This window comes from Cervus canadensis, chromosome 21, assembly GCF_019320065.1.
Source record: "Cervus canadensis isolate Bull #8, Minnesota chromosome 21, ASM1932006v1, whole genome shotgun sequence".
In the NCBI taxonomy this organism is placed as follows: Eukaryota; Metazoa; Chordata; class Mammalia; order Artiodactyla; family Cervidae; genus Cervus; species Cervus canadensis.
This window is the reverse complement of record NC_057406.1, coordinates 16,094,456-16,104,594: the sequence shown is the minus strand read 5'-3', so window position 1 is coordinate 16,104,594 and position 10,139 is coordinate 16,094,456. Positions and strand designations below refer to the sequence as shown.

General features: G+C 46.4%; 1 non-coding gene across 1 annotated transcript; it reads left to right on the top strand.

Moving 5' to 3' along the window:
• The first annotated feature begins 9,148 nt into the window (after positions 1 to 9,148).
• Positions 9,149 to 9,220, top strand: TRNAW-CCA. Its single transcript has one exon. It is a non-coding gene; the product is annotated as a tRNA-Trp (tRNA).
• The last annotated feature ends 919 nt before the right edge of the window (positions 9,221 to 10,139 follow it).

Genomic DNA, 10,139 nt, shown 5'->3' with positions numbered 1-10,139 from the left:
ATAAAAGTAACATGTACTCATTAAATAAAATTTAGCAAATAGTGGAGTCTATACATCTGTATATCCAGACATATCTATATCTAGACATATGTATATATAGACATGTATATCTAGACATATCTAGATATAGATAGAGGTAGATACAGATATAGGTGCAGTTATATAGGTATATAGATATAAATATATCCACAGAGGGATAACTTTCATTAACTTAAGAGAGAAACTTTTTTCTCCCCAGAATCAAATCTTAAAAGGCATGATAATATAACAATGTCTTCAGTACTGGTTTCAAAACAAGTGCCTGAGAAATCTTCATTCTTTCTGCCCAGGGTGTAAGTCAAGGGTATAACACAGTGTATGAAGGAAATGAATGTTAGTTATTCAGTCCTGTCTGACTCTTTACCACACTATGAACTGCAGCCTGCCAGGCTCCTCTGTCCATGGAATTCTCCGGGCAAGGATGTTGGAATGGCTTACCATTTCCTTCTCCAGGGGATCTTCCCGACCCTGGAATAGAACCCTGGTCTCCTGCACTGTGGATAGATTCCTTACCATTTGATCCACCAGGGAAGCCCAACACTGCATATAAGTCAAGGTTGTCGTGTGTGGTTGGGCAGAATGGGGGTCAGGCTGGGGCTGAGCTAATGAGGTCCAGTCATGCTACATGCTATCAGGACAGAACTCAGAATCCCCAGGACAGATGGGAGAGCTCCTGCCAAGACTTACCTTCTTGGACCACCTCCTCTACCTATACATCTTCCATCCTGCCATCATGGTAAACACACAACACACACACACACACAGAGACATACACACACTGCCAATTTGCTAGACCAGATGTGCCTTCTTTCTTTTTTAAGATCTTTTTTTATTTAGACCATTTTTTAGACCATTTTTAAAGTCTATTGAATTTATTACAATATTGCTTCTGTTTTATATTTTGATTTTTTTTTTTTTACCAAAAGGCATGTGAGAGCCTAGCTCCACAAACAGGGATTGAACCCTCACCCCTTGCATTGGAAGGTGAAGTCTTAACCACTGGACCCCCAGGGAAGTCCCAAGATGCCCCTTCTTTCTTGCCTCCTGATCTGGCCCTCACCCTCTCCCCTATCTTTGGTCCTTCCTCACCTGACAGGGCATAGATCATGTCGTGGGTCGTGTCATGGGTCAGCCCTGCCAGCAGATCCACTCCTTGGCTCTGACATACGAGCCTGCTGGAGAAACCCTCCAACCTGGATCCACCTGGCCTCTTCTGTGTGCCTGCTCTCAGACTACATTCAGTGATGACCTGCTCGCTGCCTCACAGGGAGCTGCCCCAGAGCCTGGGAAAGCACCTGACACATTAAATAGGTAGCTTCCAAATGCATAAGTGAGCGGGCAGGTAGAGAGATGGAGGGACTCCTCTAATAGGGGAAACAAGCAGGGTAGACGACAGAGGCCTGAGAACTCAGAGGCCATTCTGGATATGAGCCTCCCTGGGGAACACATTGTCGTGGTGTCTCTGAGCCCTGGAGAGAAGGCTTCCCTAAAGAGCAGACATTTAATACAGAACACAATGGCCTGGAGGATGGAAGAGACAAGAGCTCTCTCTCCTCCCAGGGACCTGGCTTCTGCTCAGAAAAGATCAAGTCACTGGTGGTCCACAGCCAGCCTGTTTGCCCAGCCCCTGGCGCCATGACCCTCAGGGGCTCACACTCTGGACCAGATGCTGAGGATAAGAGGATGTCTCCAACCCATCCTCAGCTGCCCTTGTTCCTCTAAGGGACAACTTCATTGGCAGGCCTGAGTCCATTGAGGGGAGAGGAGGATTTTTTTTTTTTTTTTTTGCTGGGATCTTAGTTCCCAGACCAGGGATCAAACCCACGTCCCCTACATTGGAAGCTGGGAGTCCTAATCCCTGGACCACCAGGGAAGTCCTGGGAGGGCCTTGAAACAGACCCTAGTGGTGCTTTGTGGTTGCAGCAGCCCCTGCTGTACGTGTCCTTTTTGTAAATTTCTTCATTAGCTGCACCACATGGCATGTGAGATCTTAGTTCCCTGGCCAGAGATCGAACCTACACACCCTGCATCGGATACATGGTGTTTCAACCACTGGGCCTTCAGGTAAGTTCCCTCAACATGTCATTGCTGAGGGAAGCAGGGCAGGACCCCAGGGCAACCAAGCTTGTCTCTCCTCTGTGGCCTCCTGCACTTCTCCTGTCTAATCCTTGCTCCTGTTCCATTATTCCGGGCATTGAACCCCTGGCTGTTCCTGGACCAGAGCTGCTGACTGACTAAGGACAGGGAGAACAGGGTTAACGGAGAAGAGAGGGCCAGGAAACAACCCCCCTCAACTGCGATTTCCACTGCCCTTTGGGTAGGAACCCTGAACACATAGCTGCAGTCCCCAGGAAGGGCCCTGAGGAAGGGGGGATTCCCATCAGATTTGGAAAGGGACATCTGGGTCTCCAACCCAAGGCTTTTCTGTCCCTAAAAGCCCATCTCTAGCCCTTCGCAGGCTACCAGGGTGGCTTAGAGGGTAAAGAATCCGCATGCAATGCGGGAGACCGGGAGTTCCCGGGTTTGGGAAGATCCCCTGGAGGAGGGTTGCATGGCAACCCATTCCAGTATTCTTGCCTGCACGGACAGAGGAGCCCAATGGTCTACAGTCCATGGGGTTGCAAAGACACGATTGAGTGACTAAGCACAGCACAGCAGTTCCCCATCTAGGCCAGCAGGTGGCAGCATGATCAGGGATTTCAAAACTAAACTGGAAAACAGAATTTTTTTTCTGTTTCCTTTATGAAAATATTTCATTCCATACAATCATCCTCGCAGAATGGTGAGCCCATCCCCCCTCCACAGTCCCTCCCTCCTCTGCATGACCCTGCTCTCCCTGGACACAGAGTAGATTAAGACACTGTCATGAGAGTCAGAGACCCAACAACAGGCCTTGAGAAATGTGAGTAAGCCTGATGGAGACCAAGGAGGGACGGAGACACCAGAGGAGACAATCCTGGGCACGGGAGGACCCCTGTGCACAGAGTTACTCAGGGAGGTGGGAGCACCCTGCCCCTCCCCACACACCTGATTCCTCCAGTGTGCACACACATGCACAGTCGCAAACACAAGCCCCATCCCTCCTCCTGGGGAGAAAGGAGACTCAGACCTCAGGTGAGGCCACACTGCCTTCCTCCTCCAACCCATAGGGAGCAGCAAGGTGGGGGGTCCCTCGGCCTGAAGGGTTGGCCTCTATGCCTGAAACCCTCTTCCATAGGTGGTCTCTCCCAGAGGCCTGGATAGTTGAAGGAAGGCTTCCCTAAAGAGCAAACATTTAATACAGAACATGACAGCCTGAGGACAGGAGAGGCAAGAGCCCTTTCTCCTCTCAGGGCCTGGTTTCCGCTCGGAAAAGACCAAGTCACTGGTTGTTCACAGACACAGTGTTTGCACAGCCCCAGGTGCCGTGACCCTCAGGGGCTCACACTCTGGACCAGATGCTGAGGATAAGAGGATGTCTCCAACCCGTCCTCAGCTGCCCTTGTTTCCCTAATGGACAAGGTCATTGGCAGGCCTGAGTCCATTGAGAGAAAGAGGAAAGTTTTCTTTCTTTTTTTTTTTTCGGTTGCACTGCATGTGGGATTTTACTTCCCTGACCAGGGATTAAACCCATACTCCTTGCATTGGAACCTCAGAGTCTTAACCATTGGTTTTTGTTCAGCCACTCAGTCATGTCTGACTCTTCACCTCCCCATGGACTGCAGCAAGCCAGGCTTCCCTGTGCTTCACCATCTCACCATCTTGCTAAAACTCATGTACATTGAGTTGCTGATGCTATCCAGTCATCTCATCCTCTGTTGTCCCCTTTTCTCCTGCCTTTAATCTTTGCCAGCATGAGGGTCTTTTCTAAAGAGCTGGCTCTTTGCATCAGGTGGCCAAAGTATTGGAGCTTCAGCTCCAGCATCAGTCCTTCCAATGAATATTCAGGACTGATTTCCTTTAGGATTGACTGGTTTGATCTCCTTGAAGCCCAAGGGACTCTCAAGAGTCTTCTCCAGCTCCACAGTTCAAAAGCATCAATTCTTGTGCTCAGCTTTCTTTATGGTCCAACCCACATCCATACATGACTACTAGAAAAACCATAGTTTTGACTAGATGGACCTTTGTCGGCAAAGTAATATCTCTGCTTTTTAATATGCTGTCTAGGCTGGTCATGGTTTTTCTTCCAAGGAAGACGCATCTTTTAATTTCATGGCTGCAGTCACCATCTGCAGTGATTTGGGAGCCGAAGAAAATGAAGTCTGTCACTGGTTCCCCATCTATTTGCCATGAAGAGATAGGACCAGATGCCATGATTTTAGTTTTCTAAGTGTTGAGTTTTAAGCCAGCATTTTCACTCTCCTCTTTCACTTTCATCAAGAGACTCTTCAGTTCCTCTTCGCTTTCTGCCATAAGGGTGGTGTCATCTGCATATCTGAGGTTATTGATATTTCTCCCAGCAATCTTGATTCCAGCTTGTGCTTCATCCAGCCCAGCGTTTCTCATGATGTACTCTGCATATAAGTTAAATAAGCAGGGTGACAATATACAGCCTTGACGTACTCCTTTTCCTATTTGGAACTGGTCTGTTGTTTCATGTCCAGTTTTTACTGTTGCTTCTTGACCTGCATACAGGTTTCTCAGGAGGCAGGTAAAGTGGTCTGGTATTCCCATCTCTTTAAGAATGTCCCATAGTTTGTTATGATTCACACAGTCAAAGCTTTAGCGTGGTCAATGAAGCAGAAGTACATATTTTTCTGGAACTCTCTTGCTTTTTCGATGATCCAGCGGATGCTGGCAATTTGATTTCTGATTCCTCTGCCTTTTCTAAATACAGCTTGAACATCTGGAAGTTCTCGGTTCATATACTGTTGAAGCCTAGGTTGGAGAATTTTGAGCATTACTTTGTTAGCATGTGAATTGAATGCAATTGTGTGTTAGTTTGAATATTCTTTGGCACTGCCTTTCTTAGGGATTGGAATGAAAATTGACCTTTACCAGTCCTGTAGCCACTGCTGAGTTTTCCAAATTTGCTGGCATATTGAGTGCAGCACTTTCACAGCATCAGCTTTTAGGACTTGAAAAAGCTCAGCTGGATTTCCGTTACCTCCATTAGCTTTGCTCATAGCGATGCTTCCTAAGGCCCAGTTGACTTCCCATTCCAGGATGTCTGGCTCTAGGTGAGTGATCACACCATCGTGGTTATCTGGGTCATGAAGATCTTTTTTGTACAATTCTTCTGTATATTCTTGCCACCTCTTCTTAATATCTTCTGCTTCTGTTAGGTCCATACTGTTTCTGTCCTTTATTGTGTCCATCTTTGCATGGAATGCTCCCATGGTATCTCTAATTTTCTTGAAGAGCTCTCTAGTCTTTCCCATTCTATTGTTTTCATCTATTTCTTTGCATTGATCACCGAAAAAGGCTTTCTTATCTCTCCTTGCTATTCTTTGGAATTCTGCATTCAGATGGGTATATCTTTCCTTTTCTTCTTTGCCTTTCATTTCTCTTCTTTTCTCAACTATTTGTAAGGCCTCCTCAGACAACCATTTTGCCTTTTCACATTTCTTTTTCTTCGGGATGGATTTAATCACCACCTGCTGTACAATGTCATGAACCTCCATCCATAGTTCTTCAGGCACTCTATCGGGTCTCATCCCTTGAATCTATTTATCACTTCCACTGTATAATCAATCATAAGATTTGATTTTGATCATACCTGAAAGGCCTGCTGGTTTTCCCTACTTTCTTCAATTTAAGTCTGAATTTTGCAATAAGGTGTTCTTGATCTTAGCCACACTCAGCTGCTGGTCTTGATTTGCTGACCGTATAGAGCTTCTCCATCTTTGGCTGCAAAGAATATAGTCAATCTGATTTCACTATTGACCATCTGGTGATGTCCAAGAGTCGTCTGTTGTGCTCTTGGAAGAGGGTGTTTACTATGACCAGTGCTTTCTCTTGGCAAAACTCTGTTAGCCTTTGCCCTGCTTCGTTTTGTACTCCAAGGCCAAACTTGCATCTTACTCCAGGCATCTCTTGACTTCCTACTTTTGCATTCTAGTACCCTATGATGAAAAGGACCATCTTTTTTTGGTGTTAGTTCTGGAAGGTCTTGTAGATCATTATGGAACCGTTCAATTTCAGCTTCCTTGGCATCAGTGGTTGGGACAAAGACTTGGATTACTGTAATATTGAATGGCTTGCTTTGGAAGTGAATGGAGATCATTCTGTTGTTTTTGAAATTGCACTGAAGGACTGCATTTTGTACTCTTTTTTTTACTATGAGGGCTACTCCATTTCTTCTTAGGGATTCTTGCTCACAGTAGTGAATATAATGGCCATCCGAATTAAATTCACCCCTTCTGGTCCATGTTAGCTCACTGATTCGTAAACATTGATGTTCACTCTTGCCATCTCCTGTTTGACCACTTCCAATTTACCTTGATTCATGGACCTAACATTCCAGGTTCCTGTGCAATATTGTTCTTTACAGCATTGAACTTTACTTTCACCACCAGTCACATCCGCAATTGGGCATTGTGTCCACTTTGGCTCTTCCTCTTATTCCGTCTGGAGCTGTTCATTCACTCTTCTGCGGTAGCATATTGGGCACTTACCGACCTGGAAAGTTCATCTTTCAGTATCACGTCTTTTTGCCTTTTCATACTGGACCACCAGGGAAGTCCTGTTTTAAGATAGACTCTAGTGGTGCTTTGGGGTCATGGCAGTCCCTGTTCTACGTGTCATTTTTGTTAATTTCTTTATTAGCAGCACCACATGACATGTGGGATCTTAGTTCCCTGACCAGGGGTCAAACCTGTCCCCCCTGTATCAGAAACATGGAATTTTAGCCACTATACTGCCAGGTAAGTTCCCTCAATGTGTCATTGCTGAGGGAAGCAGAGCAGGGCCCCAGGTCAACCGAGCTTAGACCCTGCGCCCTCCTGCACTCCCCGCACTCCCCATCTCTAGCCCTTGTTCCTGTCCCATTATTCTGGGCATTGAACCCTGGTCATTCCTGGACCAGAGCTGCTGGCTGACTAAGGACAGGGAGAATGGGATTGAGGGAGAAGAGACTGCCATTTCCACTGCTCTTTGGGTAGGAACCCTGAACATAGTCTGAACCCTGAACACAGCCGCAGTCACCAGAAAGGGCCTTGAGGAAGGGGGGGTGGGATTCCCATTAGATTTGGAAAGGGACATCTGGGCCTCCAACCCAAGGCTTTTCTGTCCCTAAAAATGCAGAAGCATCTCTAGCCCTTCCCTCTGTGGAACGGCAGGTGGCAGCACAATCAGGGATTTCAAAACTAAATTAAACTGGTAAAAAAATTTTTTTTGTTTTGTTTTTTGTATGCAAAAGTTCATTCCCCACAACCTTCCTTCCATAATGGTTCCCCCCTTCCTTCTACAAAGTCCCTCCCTCCCCCTTCCCTCCTCTGCATGACCCTGCTCTCTCTGGATGCAGAGTGGATGAAGACCTTGTCACATTCACAGAGAGTCAGAGATCCAACAACAGGCCTTGAGAAATGTGAGTAAGCCTGGTGGGGACCAAGGAGGGAGGGAGACACCAGAGGAGACAATCCTGGGCATGGGAGGACCCCTGTGCCCAGACTTATTCAGGGAGGTGGGAGCACCCTGCCCCTCCCCATACACCTCATCCCTCCAGTATGCACACGCATGCACACTCGCAAACACTTACCCCATCCCTTTTCCCAGGGAGAAAGGAGACTCAGACTCAGGAGGTGAGGCCACACTGCCTTCCTCCTCCAGCTCATAGGGAGCAGCAAGGTGGGGAGGAGTCCCTCAGCCTGGAGGGTCAGCCTCTGTGCCTGAGACCCCCTTCCATAGGTGGTCTCTCCCAGAGGTCTTGCTGAGCATGTTGGAGCCGTTTCAGAGACCATGACTGGAAACCCTCACCCTCAGTTAACTGGTCCCAAGCCAGCCCAATCCCAGCAGGGGACGGAGTGAGGGGACAGGGCAGGGAGGAGGCTGGGGAGAAGGTGGGGGGAGGGTGCTGACCTCTGTACTGGACACTGCCCTAGGGAGGAGCACCCAGTGCAGCAGCTACAGAGACGAGCCTCCCCCCTGCACCCTTCCCTCCCCGCCCACCCCCCGCCCCCGAACATCTCCCTGAGATCTTGATCCCAATTCAGGATGCCCAAGTTCGATACCTGGTCAGAGAACTAGATCCCACATGCCACAACTAAGAGTTCGCATGCCCCAACTAAAATATCCTGCATGCCTCAGTGAAGATGGAAGTTCTTGCCTGCCACAGTCAAGACCCCGAGCAGCCAAGTAAATGAATAATAAACAATAAAATAAATAGTTTTCACAAAAAAAGAAAAATACACCGAATTATAAATACAAAAAGAAAGAAAGAAATGCGGGCCATCTCCGCCTTTAAAGCAAATGTAGTGGTTGGATACTGACTTACACCAAGATCCAGACTCTGTGAAATGATGCTTTTTCCTCTTCCTGAAATCCCCTCCACATCGCTACACATCTAAATTATATCCACCCACCAAGGCAAGGTTCAGATACAATCCAGTGTCATTTACCCATAACCTTTGGGTCAGACATGCTTCAAAACTCAAGATTTTGTGGCTTTTGGAAAAGCCAGTGCAGGGAATTCTGTGGCAGCTCATTGCAGGGACCCCAGGTCTCAATGCTGAGAACTCAGGTTCAATCCCTGGTTGGGGAACTAAGATTCCCCAAGCCTCAAAACATTCCCCCCCCAAAAAAAGACTCCCAGGTATAGAGACCCAATAGCTAACATCTCCTCCTGCACCTCCCCCTAGGGGGCTGGAATAATGCTCCATCATCAAACATTAATATATCTGCAGCTAAACAGATTGATCCTCACAAGTAGAATTAAGTTACCAATTAGTTACCATTACATATTCTATTTATAAATTACTTTAAGTCAGTTTAGGTTAGGTTTTGGTGCCAATCATGGGGGAAAAAATACAAGAACAAAAACAAAACACTTTGATTCCAGAGCCTTTTGGAATTTAGAGCTTCAGACAAGGGAACAAGGGGTGGTGGACCTGTACACCTCCTCATCAGAGCCCTCCCTGACTCCCCCAGCTGTCCTCCTGTCCTTTGTCACTTTCTACCTCCATCTTGGGCTTCCCTGGTGGCTCAGAGGTTAAAGCATCTGCCTCCAATGCAGGAGACCTGGGTTCGATCCCTGGGTTGGGAAGATCCCCTGGAGAAGGAAATGGTAACCCACTCCAGTATTCTTGCCTGGAGAATCCCATGGACAGAGGAGCCTGATAGGCTACCATCCACGGGATCGCAAAGAGTTGGACACGACTGAGCGACTTCACTTCACTTCACTTCACCCCCATCTTAGGGACTGCATTCCAATGAATCTACAACTTCATCAAATGAAAATGCCCCCTCCTTTGACATACCCCTAGAAGTTTTTTAAGTTGCTGAATAAACTGTCCAATATCATTGATTCCAATATGCATTCAAATTCAGAAGTGTTCTAAACAAACAATGCTGGATGTTGTGGGGCCTGGCCTTCTTCAGAGCAATTTATCTATTCCAGAGTTATTGATATGGCAGTGAGCTGTGTTTTTTTGTTCATTTGGTTTTTTTGTTTGTTTTGATGTGGGCCACTTTTTAAGTCTTTATTGAATTTGTTACAATATTGCTTCTGTTTTATGTTTTGGTTTTTTTAGCCACAAGGCATCTGGAATCTTAGCTCCTCAACCAGGGATCGAACCTACACTCCTGCCCTGGAAGGTGAAGTCTTAACCACTGGACTGCCTGGGAATTCCCTGGGAGAGAGTTTTTAAACATAAATATCAGTACTTGATGAACTGTTTGAGCTATTAAAAACAGTTTTACATTAAAATAATGGCAAGTGTAAATCTGAAAAATAGTCATGATAATTATTCCATTCCAAACCATACAGGTGGAATGATCATGAAGGTAGGCAGGCATTTCTGTTGAGCAGCTGTGGTGACAAAAACATAAAGAGACTTACTTGCTCACCAGTTCTGAAATTATTCAATTTTTAATAATGACACAATTCTTGGTATTTAAAAAATAATTTGTAATTAGCATCTAAACTGAGACTTTGTTGATGCTTTTGTTGTGCTACTTTAAAC